The sequence below is a fragment of the Acanthopagrus latus genome, chromosome 18 (genome assembly GCF_904848185.1).
Source record: "Acanthopagrus latus isolate v.2019 chromosome 18, fAcaLat1.1, whole genome shotgun sequence".
Classification (NCBI taxonomy): Eukaryota; Metazoa; Chordata; class Actinopteri; order Spariformes; family Sparidae; genus Acanthopagrus; species Acanthopagrus latus.
The window spans coordinates 4,600,247-4,617,168 of NC_051056.1; the positions used below are offsets into that span (position 1 = coordinate 4,600,247).

The window sequence follows — 16,922 nt, forward strand, 5'->3', positions numbered from 1 at the left end:
TTTCCTCAGGGCCTTAGCAGATCTGTAGGTAAACGGTTAAGAAGGACAGATCTTTTGGTGGAGTTACTGTGCTGGTATCTGAGTTTCTAAACATATGATTCCCTTATATGATTTGAGAGTGACTATTAACATTTTAAAGCTGTGTTAACTATTCATTCTGGCACCGATAAAAAAGGAAAGCGACATTATCTCCTCAGTGATACAATATGTAGATATTCATCATCCTGATTCTGCATTCAGTTTGGTCTCAAGTCACGTAAAGAAAAGAGATCAGAGCATTGCAGGCTGTACTACTATGGTATGTAAATTCACTTCAGATGCTATAGTCCTCATTTGCATTTGCACATATCCTCCCTGACTCTCCCTGTGACACATTAGACACTGTCCAAAGTGCAGCAGTAAGCAGTTCTCCTCCCTGTGGAGCCCATCGAGACACAAAACACACACACACACACACACACACACACACACACAAAATACTATGGACAACTGCATCCACAAAAAGGGTGAAAATCATTTTTTCCACTAGCTGGAAAACTGGTCTGCTTTATATATCTGAGTAAAATAAATTCATGCTTTAATATGTCAATTTTTCCAGGGTGGAAACTCGTCATAACTATTTGTGTTAGTTGTCTCCAGTGATAAATTGCTGTTCAAGAAAAGTCCCTTACTGTGTGTTGGTTTGAATAAAATGATTTAAGACAAAACAAAATAACTCTAGAGTTCATTGTCAATGAAAGAATAGCTTCCAAATTCAACGTTATGCCTCGTTTCTCTCCCCTCAGCGAGCAACCATTAATCTTGAGGAACTCACTGATGAGTTTTGCAGGTTTGTGAGGAAAAATCTCACCAAGAATTGTTGACAAGAACAGGTATGAAGCCTCTGTGAGACCTAAATTAGAGACATTGCAGTTAAGAGCAATTGTGGGAGAAACGTTCAGGGCTTTAACTTTGGTTAAAATATCCATAGCACAGTGTAGAAATGATCTAAAAGCTGCACATTCAGAATTCCACTAGCAATCATGGCTGTACCCAGCACTGAGGTCACCGAGGTCCGGACCTCTGTATGTTTTTCCAAGTACACTTCACAAAAGTTGTTCAATAATTATCTAAACGTAAACTCCACCTGAAAAATGCAAAAGCTAAGATAAGTGATTTCATCATCTGACCAGCGGCACTGGAGTTGACTGTGGTTTATTAGCCTATATACACAGAGAGAATCATTTTAGTAGCCTCCGAATTAAATGCTGCGATCAGTCAATCAAAGTATTACTTTGTCACTTTGTGTGATAAGTATTATGTAATGTAATACTTATTTAAGTATTGAATCTAAGAAAAAATGTTGACAGCCCTGGTTTGATTCAATATATTCGTAAATGCATATTTGAATCAATCAGTCCAGCTGGCCTCGAGTCAGTGTGTTTACCAAATGAACTCAGTTTGAAGAACACCAGTGTCAGTACAGCATCAGTTAAAACAGGTATGTTAATAATGTTACAAAAACAAAAGCACATTTTCTATAAATGAGCTGAATATAATAACCTGTGTAGTTTGTCTTTAGGCCGAATAGGCAGTATTGTAATATGTGATAGTGTATGAAGTATATTAATTTCAATTGACCAATTAGTTTTCACAAAATTCACCAGAATTCATCATTTAAGGGGTCATTTTTCACATTTTTCTTTCAGGTGGACATTCCCCCAGACCCCTCTAGCATGGATGGGGGCTAAAATTTCTAGTGCTCTCTACTACACAGCAGATTTTTTAAAATCTGGACCTCAGTATTTCTAAAATCCTGCGTAAGGCCTTGCTGGCAATAGACAACTTTTGTGCTTTCGCTTGTCATTCTGTTGTCTCAGTGTAATGGCTGCAGAAAAATGAAATATGAATAAATGAGATAAAAAAAAAAAATCCAAATATATACAAGCTCCTGCTAAGTCTCAATGTCTCTATGCTATTCTGTCTGCTACCGGATTTTTTTCTTGGTGAAACTAAGAATGAATTACGACACCAAAGGATTGTGTCTGCCCTCACAAAACAGGAAGAGGCATTGCTTTCCGTGGTCACTATCCCAAGGTAACAGTGGAACCACTGGAATAACTGTTGAAATGCTACACTGCGAAAGAAAAAGAAGCCCGCTGATGGAGGAGGCAGAGAAGTGAGAGCGTGATGGAAATCCAAGGAAAACAAGAGTGAAAGGACGGACATTCACTGGAAGGAGAGCGCTCCAGAGTGTGTCAAAGTCTGTTCGTCCAATATGTGTTCCGTCTTACCACCAGGACTTGACACGTTTCAAAGCAGGCATTCAGTAACTAAATCTGTCAACTTATCAATACAATCAGATGTTTTACTTTGTGTTTTCGTAGTGTTGAAATAAGTGTTTCCAGGTCAAATTGAGATTATTTAGGGTTGGATAATTTTAGCAGTAGCCATGTTGCTAATGAATAGATACAAAATACAAATGAAAAAATAATGATAATAAAAAATCAAATAAATTAATGCAAGAAATTGTTGTCTAATCAATCTTATTAAAGGTAACCTCACCATCTAAACTCTTGTTAGCCTCACTAAGAGGTTTAAATTGACCAGTACACAAACCTCCTCTTCATCCACCAGCTCCACACGTTTCACAGACAAATCAAATGGTCCCCAAACCTTATCAAAAAGTTCAAAAAGAGGAATAGCATCCCATTTTCCTTCACACATTGTATACATAGATCAGGAATGGTACCATTATATTTATTTAATTTAGCTGATGTGATATATGTTCTCATTGTCCATTTATACTGTAACAATCTCAATTTAGTGTTGACTGATTGGAAATGAGCCTTTGTGCATACTGATCCCCAGTCCTCTGGGGAGATCTCTTTTCCCAGGTCTACTCTGTAAGTTTTTTTTTAACAATTTGAATTTTCTGATGACTTAAACATTAATACATGTAGCAACTGATAATGTAATAATCGGCTCTTAATCTAATAAAATCACGGACACATCATGTAATAAGGGCTTTGAGCATAATGTAATAATGTAATAACCACTCATAATGTAATATCAGATCATAATGTAATAGTGGCTCAAATTGTGAGAAAAGTGTTGCATTATCATCATTTTACCTCTCAAATAAAGCTGCAAGTAAAGCAAAAGGCATGGGCTTCAGTGCATTAGTAAACTAAATTAGTGAAACTACGTATTATTTAATAGTAACTGCATTCTCACATTTTATTAATGTATAAAGTAGAGCCATTAGGTGGCACCCATGAGAGTTATTCTGGGCCTTTGAGAATGCCATGCTCACTTCTACTGTGACTATAGCAGGTAAGGTAATTTGTGACATTTGAGATTCAGTTACGATCTTTGTTAAACCAAGCCATCCACCTTATCTGTTTGAAGTGAAACTCTCGCCAAAAAACCAACCCAGGCTTTATATGTATATATGTTTTAAAAATAGTGATTTTGATGCTAGAGCTAAAGTGCCCCTGTACTCCATTTAAAATTAGCTTGCCCGAAAATGAAACTATGGTAAATATTACAAGTGCCTCTTTCATCATAATTATGCTTTTACACGAAGGTTTGACTCATATTCAATTACCAATAAAGCCTAGGTTGCTTTTTGGCAAGAATTTTGAGTATTAAGATGTTTGTTACCATAACGATGTATGTTTTAGCTAGCGGACATTTTTTGTGTTTTAGCTAGCAGCTATTTCTTGTGTATTAAGATGTTTGTTAGAATAACGTTGTATGTTTTAGCTGCAATTGCAATTCACCTGTGATGCGCCTATTTATTATCATCCATCACCTATATTATTTCTTTTTTTCGTGTGTCAACACAAAATGTTTTCAGCCATTTTTGTAGTATAAAGAGCCAAAAGTCTGGGATTGGGGTGATTGGTCAGGGCCAATGGTGGGTATACACCTTATCATCAAGCACGTTTTCTCTGCTCTACCTCTTCAGTCTGTCATCTGCCATCAATAAGCCACACCATAAAACAAAATTCACTGAATCAGCAGACATTGAGGTGGAGTATGCAGACATTGTTTATATTGAGCATAGCTAGATTAATGTAAATATTTATTTTTAACAAATATTTTATGTACGTGCATGTTAGGATGTTGTGCACCCCTACAAATAATTTGATGACAAAGGGTCTTCTCAGCCAAAGGTCCTTGATGTACTTCTACATGTTGCTGGTTGATGGCAGATGGCAGATTATGTCATACTTGTGTTTAATTTCTTCAAATGACATCATATTATCTGAATTGGGCAGATAAAGTCCTGAATCGTCTCTAATCCCTTTGATGCCCATGTTCGTGTTCAGCGTCTGCTCTCCCTGGAGTAACGTGTTGATGAAATCAGCGTTTTACTCTGGGAGCTACAGTAAACACACAAACAACTCTGCACTTCTTTCTGTTTATCAGTTTTTATTGACAGTCGATGTGAGGCTGCAATCTGCAGGGATGCATCAGTGCAGCCGAGTGAGAAACTGAGAAATTAAAAACTATTGATCAGTGGGTTCGAAATGACTCACAAACAAGTCAAGGAGAGCTTAGTTCAGGGAGCTGCTTTCCACACAGACGCCAGCATCTGTTCACCCATATGACATACACTTTCTCACAGGGATTCATATACTAGATGATAAACATTCTTGTAAACATGTTAAGACTGTATACACAGCTTATCATGAATAATTAAGCACACTAAAATAATAATAAATATATACACACATACATATTTCTCCCCACTGGTCTGGCAGTGACTGAACTTTTGCTGTCGTTCTGCACTCTGAACTGATGCTCCACTGTTTTGGCTCAGAGTTCAGCCTCACTTTGCTTTAGCAGCATGTTTTTGAATCAGCTCAGCCGGACTCTATTCATCTCTGCAGACCATAATTTCTGCAGAGCGTCGATAGAGGCGGTCAAACCTGGAGGGTGAAATATCCTGAAAGCTTCACACATCATCCAGGGCAGCACTTTTTTTTTTTTTTTTTATACAAAGCACAAAGATGTATTGTGCTGCGGTAGTGATATGCTGACAAATGTACAGTTTCTCACATCGTCATATACACCAATGTTTGAAGATTTTTAATGCTTAAGACAGACATATCATTATAGATTATGATCCACATTGAATTTTAATTTTGTTTACTGTTTCCTCTATCAGTGCTACCTCTCAAACATTTTGACCTGTATCCTCAACCGTGTTTTATGCAATTAAGACAATCACAGGAATATTTTAAAAGGTTGTTACTGAAGTCTACCAAATCATGATGATGCATTTGATCTGGTGTCCTCTCAGCAGGTTCCCCTCATTCTGTGGCCAGTAGTGTTGAGCAGATCGATATGGAAACGTGCATATTTTCAGTCCCAGTCTCCACTTCTTCCTCCGTTTCTTGGCGGGTAGCAACCAGCCAGCAACCAGTCTAAACGTAGGTGCTGATTGGCCGAAGAGGAGTCCTAGTTATCTGCGTTCGATTGTTCTTCCTCAACTACCTGGATGTCAGTCACAGTAAATTGAAATTGAATTGCAAGAACTGAATTTGAATTGTGAGAACTGAATGTGAAAATACGTAGAGAGTTGAATTTTCCAAACTTAAAAATTCAATTTTAAATTATAATAGTCAGATTCAGTTTCTAATGGCACATATTTCAGCCCATGGATGCTGTATAAAGGATGATGTGCAGCCCTTTCTGAAATCTCTACTGCCATAGCAGTGGTGTACTTTACCACACACAAACTGATAAACAGAAAAGAAAGACTTAAAGACAAGCCTGGCAGACAGAGATTGTGTAGTTAGATAAGCGGCCAGCCCACTCGTCGAGTCAATTTAATTAGGTAGAGAAATCCTTCCTGATGAGAGTTTAACGTGGTAACAGAGGACAGTTCTGTTATCACTGTTCCCTTGACAGTTTCTGTCAAGGGAACAGACATCAAGCTTAAAGCATCTATTTTTCACAGTAATTAAAGGAACTACATGTGTAGGATATTACAACATCATTTTGTTTCATCATCACTTTTTTTTTTATCTCTGCACAAAATGATCTGATGAAAAATCCTATTAAGTTTCTGTTTGGTCTTAAGTGTCTTTCTGTGTAACTAAAGTGCTGACTTGTGTACTTAAAGGGATATTCCGGTGTAAGTTTAATCCATGTTCTAACACACTGTGACACCAAGTAGGACCCCCCCTCGAGAGATAAAGTTTGCGGACTGCTAGCTTACGTAGTTTTAGCATCCTCAGAAACAACCACACAACAAAGTCGGCAACGATATCAAATGTTTGATGCCTCAAAATATGTGCTGGGACCCTGTTTCTAAGCATTATTTGTGGCTTTTTGATGGTGATTTATACTTGGACCCATTTACTTCAGTATATTGTTGTAGTGCGGTCATTTCTGAGGATGCTAAAACTACTTAAGCTAGCGGTCCGCGAACTTTATCTCTCGAGGGGCGGTCCTACTTGGTGTCACGGTGTGTTTGAACGTGGATTAAACTTACACCGGAATATCCCTTTAACGTGCTGACTTTTTTGTGTTTGTGTACGACTACTCCACGTGCCTTTAATTGTGTCAGAATCAAGTGTTTTTTGTCCAATGTGCAGTGGAGAATTCAGTATAAAGGACTGCTATGCCATCAGACTTACTGACAATGGAGCAAACAGCTCGTGCCCTCCGCCAAATTCATACTGGAAAGAGAAAGTGAATTAACCCTCCCTCTAGTCTAGGAAATGATTATCATCTCTGTCTGGGCCAACAACAGTTTTGTGGAGGATGAAATCAATTACACATGAAGACTTGGTATTCGATTGCAAATCTATTATATCAGAATCATTCACTGACAGGCGGTGTGGATTCATTAAACTGCAGGAGATTTGTCTGATTAGATTGTTGCTGCATGGTCTGAGAGGCAAAACAGATAAGTCATGATGTTGAATTGGGCCAGGGGGACATGTTAGACTGAGTGTTAGAGTCAGAGCCTGCAGGTGATTCCTGTCTTCAATTTCAGCTGGATGTTTGCTTCCCTTTCTGTTGACAACTACACTGAAGAGCCACCTGTTCCATCATGTCAGGCCCTGTTATTCTCCACCTGTCCAGCAGGGGTCACTGGAGAGCTTTCCCACCTCAGCTATCGCCTGAAAATCCACCTGATCCTCACGGCACCTTCCCATTAGCTCTCAGCTTTTCAGTTTCCAGCCTTTTCTTCCAGTTTGTGTCCTACATCCATCTGTTTGACCTCAGTCCTTTTGTGCTTCTTGTTTGGAAAAATAACCTCCTGGATCATTTGCTTCCACTCATTTGCTTGACCAAGTTAACATGAAGACTACATCATCACCCGCAGTATTGTGTTAGTAAGTTTATTTACTTTGAATACATTTCTGTTATCTTACTTTGAGTGTGGATGTTTTGAGATTGGTTAATTATCAATTGGGTTGTTTTTTGTTAACTTTTGTTTTGCTTTGTTTCAGGAAGTGCACTTTTTGTCGTTTGATTTTCAGTGCGGCCTGGGCAGGGGTGGACTGGGACAAAAATTCAGCCCTGGCATTTTCTGTCCAGATCAACCCACTACATTATCAGTGGACACCACGTAGAAGTCCACAAATCTTGCGGCGTCTTCTCGTCGTGCCAAGGAGAGTCATATTCCTTAATCGCAGTTAACAAATAAAGCACGTAGCTATGAACTCAAGGACTAAAACTGACAGTTATAGCAATCAACCAATCAGTCTTTATTCATTACAGTGTCAAATCACAACAGAAGTTATGTCATGACAAGAGGTGGGATGAGACTAACAGGAAGAACCCAAAACCAGACCAAACCCAAAACTATATCTCTATTGAGATAGAGATATAGGTAAAGATATAGGTAGAGATTTAGAGATATAGGTAGAGATTTAGAGATAGAAATATAGAGATATAGGTAGAGATTTAGAGATATAGGTAGATATTTAGAGATATAGGTAGAGATTTAGAGATAGAAATATAGAGATATAGGTAGAGATTTAGAGATATAGGTAGATATTTAGAGATAGAAATATAGAGATAGATATAGGTAAAGATTTAGAGATTTTGTAATAAAATCCCAGTAGGGAAATAGTGATAAAAGTAAGGTGTGCGTGTGTGTGTGTGTGTGTGTGTGTGTGTGTGTGTGTGTGTGTGTGTGTGTGTGTAAGCCACATGAGAAGCTGCAGAAACTTTACTTGATCTTTTTCTGTGTTGACTGAGAGATTCCATGCAGCAGAAAATGACATATTGTCATGCTATGTGTCCTGAAGCTGTCTTTGACAGTTTCTTGTAGAGGGGAGCAGAATATTGCTGTTCAAGACTTTAGACATCATGCAACTGCATCATAAAGCCTACATGAACTGCATGGTGTTCAGGGATGAATGGTCTCTATCGTTATTGCACTATTTTTTCAGCTATAGTTACATTCATCATTAGTAATGTAGCAGCCTAGTTTTGAATGAGTGTCCCTGCTATCACATGTTGGTAAAATAAAACATTTACATAATAAAATCAGCTACAGGCTTCCCAAATGCTGTAGTAAATTAAGCATGATGAGTTGAGCATATGTCAGCATGTGGCCCCACTTTTAAGTCTCTCTCTTTTATCAAACCCTTATTGCAGATGGATAGACTTAAGTCTATGTGTAAAAACACTCAAAGTAAAGTCTTGGAGTTTGTACTATTAAAAAAAAATTGTACCTTTGACGCCAATATTTTACCTTTTACTGCAAACGAATATTGGCTCCAAATATCAGTTATCGGCCTCCTTGACTACTAATAAGGCACTGAAAAAAACAAATCGATCTATCTTTAATAAAGATAGATAGAGATATAGAGATACAGATAGAGATATAGGTAGATAGAGAGAGATATAGATAGAGAGAGACAGCGATATAGATAGATATAGAGAGATAGATATATAGATAGATACATATATATACATCTCTCTCTCTCTCTCTCTCTCTCTATATATATATATATATATATATATATATATATATATATATATATCTATATATATAGATATATATAGCTGTGTGAAAAAATCTAAGAATGAATGAATGAATAGATATGCATTCTCATATACGTGTATGTCCAAAAGTATGTATTGCTCTGCTTCCTCATCCGCAACCAGTCAGCTCCACTTCTCACCAAATTCGTGACCTGCAAGAAACAGCAAACAGTGCTCAGTACTCAGTATCTGTGTACTAACAAGTATATGTAGCCAAGAAGCCTTTTTGTGACGTGGTGACACCTAGTGAACAAATTTATCTGTCATGAAGGATGACCTAAAAGTCTCAAAAGAGGCCTAAGGCCTATTTCCATAACTGTTACTTGAACTTAACAGATATGCAAATGTTGGACAATTAAAATCATCAACATGAAAATCTTCAACAAGGAAATAATCATAATCAAACTTTTTTTTCCCAATCTGAGACAAAACAAGTTGCATAATAAACTCACAAAGTCAAGACCAAGGTCTCAGATATGATGGATGACTCAAGCACCATAGAAGAACTTCTAGCAGGTCAGGAAGTCTCTAATCATCACAAAGTACGTATGATTTCAGGAAACATAAACAATTATAAACTCACCATACTACAGGAGACTCAACAGCAGTAAAGGCAGAGAGAGAGCACGTCCTCTAACATGAACAGAGGGGGAACAACAACTCAGGCTCTCACATGTCAAGTGGTCTACATGAGAGGGACACGGAAACATTAAGTCTGAAAAACAAAGAAAATGTTTTCCTCTGTCCTGCACCTAGAGTTGAAAACTTTTTGGATGTGCGTTTCTTTTAAAACTTTAAAAAAATATATATTAATTCTTATAATTATGAAGTATGAATTTGTACAACATTAAAAAAATACATGATAAACTCACCAAATTCTAACAGCGGCCCCAAATGAGAGAACAGGTCCACATATAGAACAGAGGTGGAACGACTCCTCAAATATATCAGAACAACCTGCAATGGAGAATAACTGATAATGGTATTTTCCAATGCAAAAAAAGCCAGATCTTTGTGACCTGAAAATGCTCAAGACAACACTATACACAGCCATTTGAAAACTACAGTAAAAGTGACACATTTACACACAAATTAAAGTTACAAACACATTATACCTATTAAATAGTTATCACTTCAGTAAACAATAAATTAATTGAAAGAACAATGCATTCAATGGTAAACATTGGAAATTAAACTTATTATTTCCTACAGGTTTACTTGTATTTTGTGCTAAAATTCAAAGTATCTCAGCTTGATTCTGCATCTCTATAGACCCTTTTTCTGTTTGTATACAATGATGATGTAGAATGTACACACGCGCATTTTGCCAACGGAAGTATGGCGGAGATAAACAGCTTGTCAAGCTATGCAAATGGGTTATCAACTAAAAATCCTGAATGTTACCTTAACAAGTTGACTTTGACAAATGGTGTCCGACTTCCAGATCCGCGCTCTATTAATGAGTGGGTCGACAACATTAGCAAATGGCCGGATATACAGTGGCCAGATATATATATACCTATTTAATTGAGAAACCGAGCGTGTACACCAGAGAGAAATTACAAGCTTATAAATCACTTGATGCATATGAATACGTTGTCTGTGGTCATGTACAGAACGTCAGACTCAGAGTTTTGTGTTTTGAGGTCCGAAATTCTCCCTAGTCAAAGACAAGTACACAAGACAACGATGTATGAGGCTCGGGTCATAATCAACCAATGAGAAAATTACATCCTCACAGTGAATTGCACCTGTATGGCGGGGTAAGTAGCCTATTATTTGGTGTTGTGGGCTTGTAGATAACAGTTCAGAGCTCTACGATATACGTAGTTGTTATGTAAAGATGAATAATGCCTTTGTGTTAGTGTACTTTCAGCTGGCTATAACTCTCCTTTCCATATCAAAAATCGTATGCCTTGTTTTGGACATGTCTCAAAAATTTAGCCTAGCCGGCCCCAGGCTAACCTTACATACCATGTCTGCCTCCACTCGCTCAATAACATAGCGGACCGGACCGGCCCACATTGGGTCAATGGCCCACCGGGACGATGCCCGGTCTACCAGATGGCCAGTCCACCCCTGGGTGTGGGTGTCCTCAAGTAGGAGGCTAGGCACCGTGGTGGAACCGCTCTTCTGTTGCATGCCAGTAGGCACTGAGGATTAGAAGTGAGCAGGGCCGGTAGTGTTTGTAGTGTTGCCCCCCAGACTAGTGAGAAAGGGTTCTTTTCCAGTAGTCTGCTCCCACTGAGGTGCCAGCCCATTTATTTTAGTTTATCATACTTATTTCATTAGAGTTTTACTATTATAGTTGGTTTCTTTTAGATTGTCTCTGTTAACGAAATATATTCTTTTACTTACCTTTTTTGAAATCTCTTTTCAACAGTTTTAGTTTCCTTTTAGGTTTCTTTTGCAGCATTACTAAGAAAAACATTTGCCCCATTTATCTACCATCTCTGCCTCATCAGCCTCGACCCTTTTAACTTTATAGAATTTGGAATTTGGAATTCACAGTTACATTTAAAAAACTTCACTCCTTGTCAGATGTGCAGATTCTTTTTCATTTAAATGAAAATATGAAAAGTGGGATGTGACTATAGAGCCAACCGAATACCTAAAAGACAAAATGTAAATGCTTTGCAAGGAGATCTCAATATCCCCAGAGAGACAGTTGTGTCCCTCTTTATAAAACATCTCACTGCAAAGTCCCCTGCGTCTCCCATGTGAGCTAAAAGTTGAAGCAATCTTTATTCTTCGTTATGCTCCACATTGTCTGCTGATCCGTCAGACAGACTGACAGCGGGCCATTATCTCTTCATCCACATGACGTCTTTTCATTTCTAGCACAACTCGTTAAATCGATTTCCACTCACAATGTCCTTTAGCAGCCCCCTCTGTAATTGTTCTGGTTTGAGGAGGCAGGGAGAAATTAATATTGGATATTAAGGAAAAAAGAGGACAATCACACTGTTGTTTCTTAGCCTGCTCGCCTGGCATTTAAGGTCTTATGGCTGCAGATTGGCAGTGGGGGAAAACAAAGGCACAAAGCACCCTCTCATGTGGCGACTAATGGCAACCGTATTAAAGAAAGAGGGAAGTAAAGTCACACACTCTGTTGTCTGGTGGTGACATTTCCTTCATTGCCACAGTGGGAGGCATCACAACACTTAAAGGATTTTTTGCCACTCAGGTTCTCTCAACCAAAACAAAACAAGGTAAGTAAGTAGCGTGGAACAGAAGGAGTTTTTTGACTGCATTCTGAACAACCTGATGAAATCTATCCGATGTGATTCAGGTGAACAAGTGTTTCATAGTTTTTTTTGAGTTACGTTGAGTTACGTTTACCAGCTTAGTTCCTTACACTCAGCTCTGTCATCAGATGCTTTCCTGAAGGTTTTAGCAACAGGTGACAAAATGTAAAGTTGCCTCGAGTAAAAAATAGGCTTTCTCTGGTTTTGAACATTTGAGATAATGTAAACAAAATATACATTAAAAAGATCTATTTCTTTTCATGTATTTTATGCATAAATGTTTCATGTTGGAACTGTAATATGGCAATCCTACACAGTCAAACAGATTTATCATCTTTTTCTATGTAGTGATTTTCTCACTTGAAGAGACATTGGAGAAATATGGCTCTTACGTTGAATCTGAGTTTATTTGTTTTTCCAATATGAAGCTACAAGGATTTCTATGTTCTGTCTACACTTTCTCATACCTGGGGAAAAGTCAAAGTGAGTTATATTCTTCAACCTTCCTCTACCTCCCTGTAAAACATGGAAAAAAATAATTGATTTGATTCTGACTGTCTGATTCTGAGAAACGAACCATGTGATAACAAAGAGTGATTTGAAAGAAAACTGATTAATTGAAAAAGCAGATAAGGAGATCCTGCGATCAGATCTCAGGTCTCTGCTTGTTGTTGTAGCACGTGTGATTGTATGTGACAACTGCCTAAATTGGATTTGACTGAAAAGTTTTTAATGTGTACCGTACATGATAATACAACGCTATGAGCTGCTATAATCCTTCTTATTAGCTTCACCGAGGTTGACACTGAGCACGGCTGCTCCCCCCAAAATACAAAATCATTCAAACAATCAAAAACTAGACTAATTGTGTTGGAACATAAATGAGTACATTTAGACTAGTCAAGTACTGTAACTATAACTGTAATGTAACTTCTTTGTACTCCACTACATCTCAGAGGGAAATGTATTTGTCACTCCTCTTCATTCAGCCTACCCGACAGCTTTGTTTACCGCACAGAACTGGTTGCTCAGTTACAACTGCTGCTGCTCTACAGATTCTGATAATTAATGGAAAATAAAACCTCAAAAACTAATGAATTATGATGCATTATAGCGGACAAAGATTACAGGACTTAGTTACAATTAGCTCCACCTGCTCCAGTGTTGGTGATCAAAAATCTTCACTGATTAATAATTTTTCTGCCCAAACAAACCAAATAAAAAAAAATCTCACAATTTGACTTTGTTAATAAGTGGTGGAACCTGCCACTTTTCTAACTTCAAACAGTGTTCTAGGACCATATGTTCCTCCGAGAACAGCTTGTTTTTTCACTTATGGGGAAAAAAACATCATATTTGATCACAGATCAAGCCTTCTACATAGCAGGAGTCTATTATTGTCTGGGGTTTTTACATGTGCTTTGTTTGAGGAAGTGCGTGAGGGGGTCCTTAGGGGGGTTGGGATCTCAGCGTGTTATTTTCTGCTTTGGGTTACGTAATCATATTTCTTTATGGTCAGGGTCATAGTCACATACATATATTAATATTATGTTTGAGATTATTCTGAGCGCTGAGCTTAGAATTGTACTACTTTAACATGCTTAATGGTTCACAGTTAAGGATCTCTTGCTGGAATACGAGACGACTTCAATTTGACAAAATTTAAACAGGTGCTAAATAGAATTAAACAGATAAAATCCGGTGGTCGTGATATTGATTCATAAATTGGGTCCTTTTCAGTTAAAAAACAAATACATAGACCCATCTAGAAGATATATTCTACTAAATGGCACCATGTATATGTATGTATGCGCCCCTAATGCTGACTTCCTCTCCCGATCATCATACCCTGGTCAGTGTATAATGGGTGGAGACTTTAATTGTGTGCTGGACCTGATACAAGATTGCTCTTCAGATATTGATAATTCTCATCAACCAAATAAAAAATTGAGAAATATATATGTGATTTAAACTTAATAGGTATTTGGAGACATCTTACGCCCAATAAGAAATAATACTCTTGCCTGTGAAACACATACAAAACATACTCGAGGATTGATTATTTTTCTGATTTCTAACTGCCTATTATTAAGTATTGAGAAATGTTGGTGCGACAGTATATTGTTTTCATTATATTGAAGAATACTGACGGAAGCTCTGAAAGGCATGAATTGTGGAAAGGCGTCTGGGCCCGATGGCTTACCCACAGAAATGTATGAGAAGTTTTCTGGAAAGCTGCTGCCACATCTCCTGGATGTATTTAATGAATCCTATGAAAAGCGGATATTACCTCCGTCTTTAGGCTCTGCAGTGATTTCTCTTCAGCTAAAGCCAGGAAAATCCCCTTCACAAAGAGCGTCATACCGTCCAATATCTTTATTGTCATGAGACACCAGGGCAGACTAGCATTCGATAACACGTGTAGACTGCTGAATGTGTTATGTCTCAAATAAAATACTAAAGGGAGTGCAGTTCTGTCATTAGGCGCTGACAAGGCATTTGACAGGATTGAATGGGGATATATCTTTGAGATTTTCAGGCGATTTGGATTTGGAGAAGGATATCTCAGGTGGATCACATTATTGGATGCTGACCCTACAGCTGAAATTATAACAAACAACCAAATGTCAGAACCCTTTAAACTCTGTAGATCCACCCACCACGGTTGCCGTAAGTCACCCCTTTTATTTTTATTTGCTATTGATGAATCCCCTGGTAAAAGAAGTAATAGAAATATTAAATAACTGGAGCCCTTTGCCTATTTCTATATTCATCAGTATTATAAAAAGTGGATGTTACCCACAATTCTAGATTTGTTTCAGTCAATCCCCCTTCCCCTGCCAGCATCCCTTTTCACTAAGAAAACGCTTTACTTGCCTTATATGGAACAATAAACACCCTAGACTTAGTCTCAGCTTACTCTATGTTCTGTATGATTGGGGAGAGCTTAAACTACCCAATATGAAACGTTATTACTGGGCAGCTCAGCTTCGGGCAGCCATGTTTTAGTTTCTCTCTGAAGAGATTCCAGCCTGGCTTGAAATAGAGAAATATAAAACAACACTTCCGCTACATTTATATCTCTACTCATCATAAGCAAAGGAACTTAGAAAGAAAACTTAAAAAGAAAAACACACATAACACTTTTGTTTGAAATACAATAATCTAGTATGAGGCCCTGATGAATCAAACTTACTTTTTCATATTTTACTACCCTTTGGGGCAATGCTGATTTCAAACCAGGGAGATGTGTTTCAAACACTGGATGGATACTTGTTAATATGGCTATTTGCAGATGGGGAGAAACTGTTCTCATGGCCAGAGGCTTTAACCCTGATGGATTGCAGAGAGGACAGTCTCAAAAAGTTTGTCTCCGGGATGGGAGGGGTGGATAGCGCGTCTCAGGGTCCTTGAGGCGTGCAGTTCCTGGAGTGATGGCAGATTGCAGCCCATCACCTTATCAGCAGAGCAACCGATATGCTGCAGTCTGCCCTTGTCCCTGGCAGTGGAAGAAGCGTACCAGATGGTGATGGAGGAAGTGATGATGGAATCAATGATGGTGTGGAAGGGCACCATCATCGTTTATGGCAGGCTAACATCCTCCACTGGGCTTCTTTGATGAAAGAGCTGATGTTCAGCTTCTACTTCAGATCCTGGGAAATGATGGTGCCCAGGAAGCGGTAGGGCTTCACTGTGTTGATGGTGGAGTCACCTGTGATGGCAGTGGGTGTGGCTGTGCTCTTTCCACAGTCATCTCCACTGTTTTAGAGCGTTGAGCTCCAAGTTGTTCTCGCTGCACCAAGTCACCAGATGGTCAGGGAATTTCACATTAGCACATACTATGTCATTTTATAATGATAATCTGAGGAGCCATCATTGTCTGTCAGCCACTCAGCACTCTCAAATGATTCCCACTTTAAATGACTGATTGTCTCCATTGCAAAATAAAAAGTTGAATCACTGCACAGTTTTTCTGTCACTTGACTTTTAATCTTGGGTGTGTGCAGGATATTCCTTGAATATTCCCCTATTTCAAAGGGCTAAAGTCATCAGGCTCATGATGACTCAAATCTGGCTCCAGCACAAGTCATGCAGGTTAACTGGATTAAACACAGGTGCATTCAAAGGAGAAGCAAGGCTAGGTAGAATATTATAAATCTAACAAGGAGTCATTTCTTTGATGAAATGTGTCCCATTTGATTAAAAACACAAACCCTTTCTCTTGGCAGGAGCTGATGAAATTAATGGATTCTCTCTGATGCCTGCAAGTCCAAAGAGAAATGCAAAGCGGATGGCTCATGGAAGTTTAAAGACACTCATTGAAATGAATAAAATAAATGCCCTACCCTGCAGAGATTTTTGGAAAGTTCTGCTGTGTTTTATTTTGAAAGGGTAGAGCTGAAAGGATAGCAAATCACTAGACTGGGAGAAGGAGAGGAGAGAGTTTGCTCTGGTCAAATGAAATCAAACATCCTGCTGAGAGCTGAACAATATAACGCTGAATGATACAAATAAACAATGTTGTTCAAGTAGTGACCACACCTTCAAAATAGAAACCCCAGTCAGATATAGAGTATCCAAGCCTTGTACATTTCATGTCTGTGTACAGTGTCTGCATGTTCATGCAAAGTTAATACTTAACTACTTCTCTTATAAACAGCAGTGTAAGCA

The 16,922-nt window shown here is 38.3% G+C and overlaps 1 long non-coding RNA gene across 1 annotated transcript; it reads left to right on the plus strand.

Annotated features, from left to right (window-relative positions):
- Positions 1–12,076: 12,076 nt before the first annotated feature.
- Positions 12,077–12,799, plus strand: LOC119006963. Its single transcript, XR_005070968.1, has 2 exons — positions 12,077–12,215; positions 12,680–12,799. It is a non-coding gene; the product is annotated as an uncharacterized LOC119006963 (long non-coding RNA).
- The last annotated feature ends 4,123 nt before the right edge of the window (positions 12,800–16,922 follow it).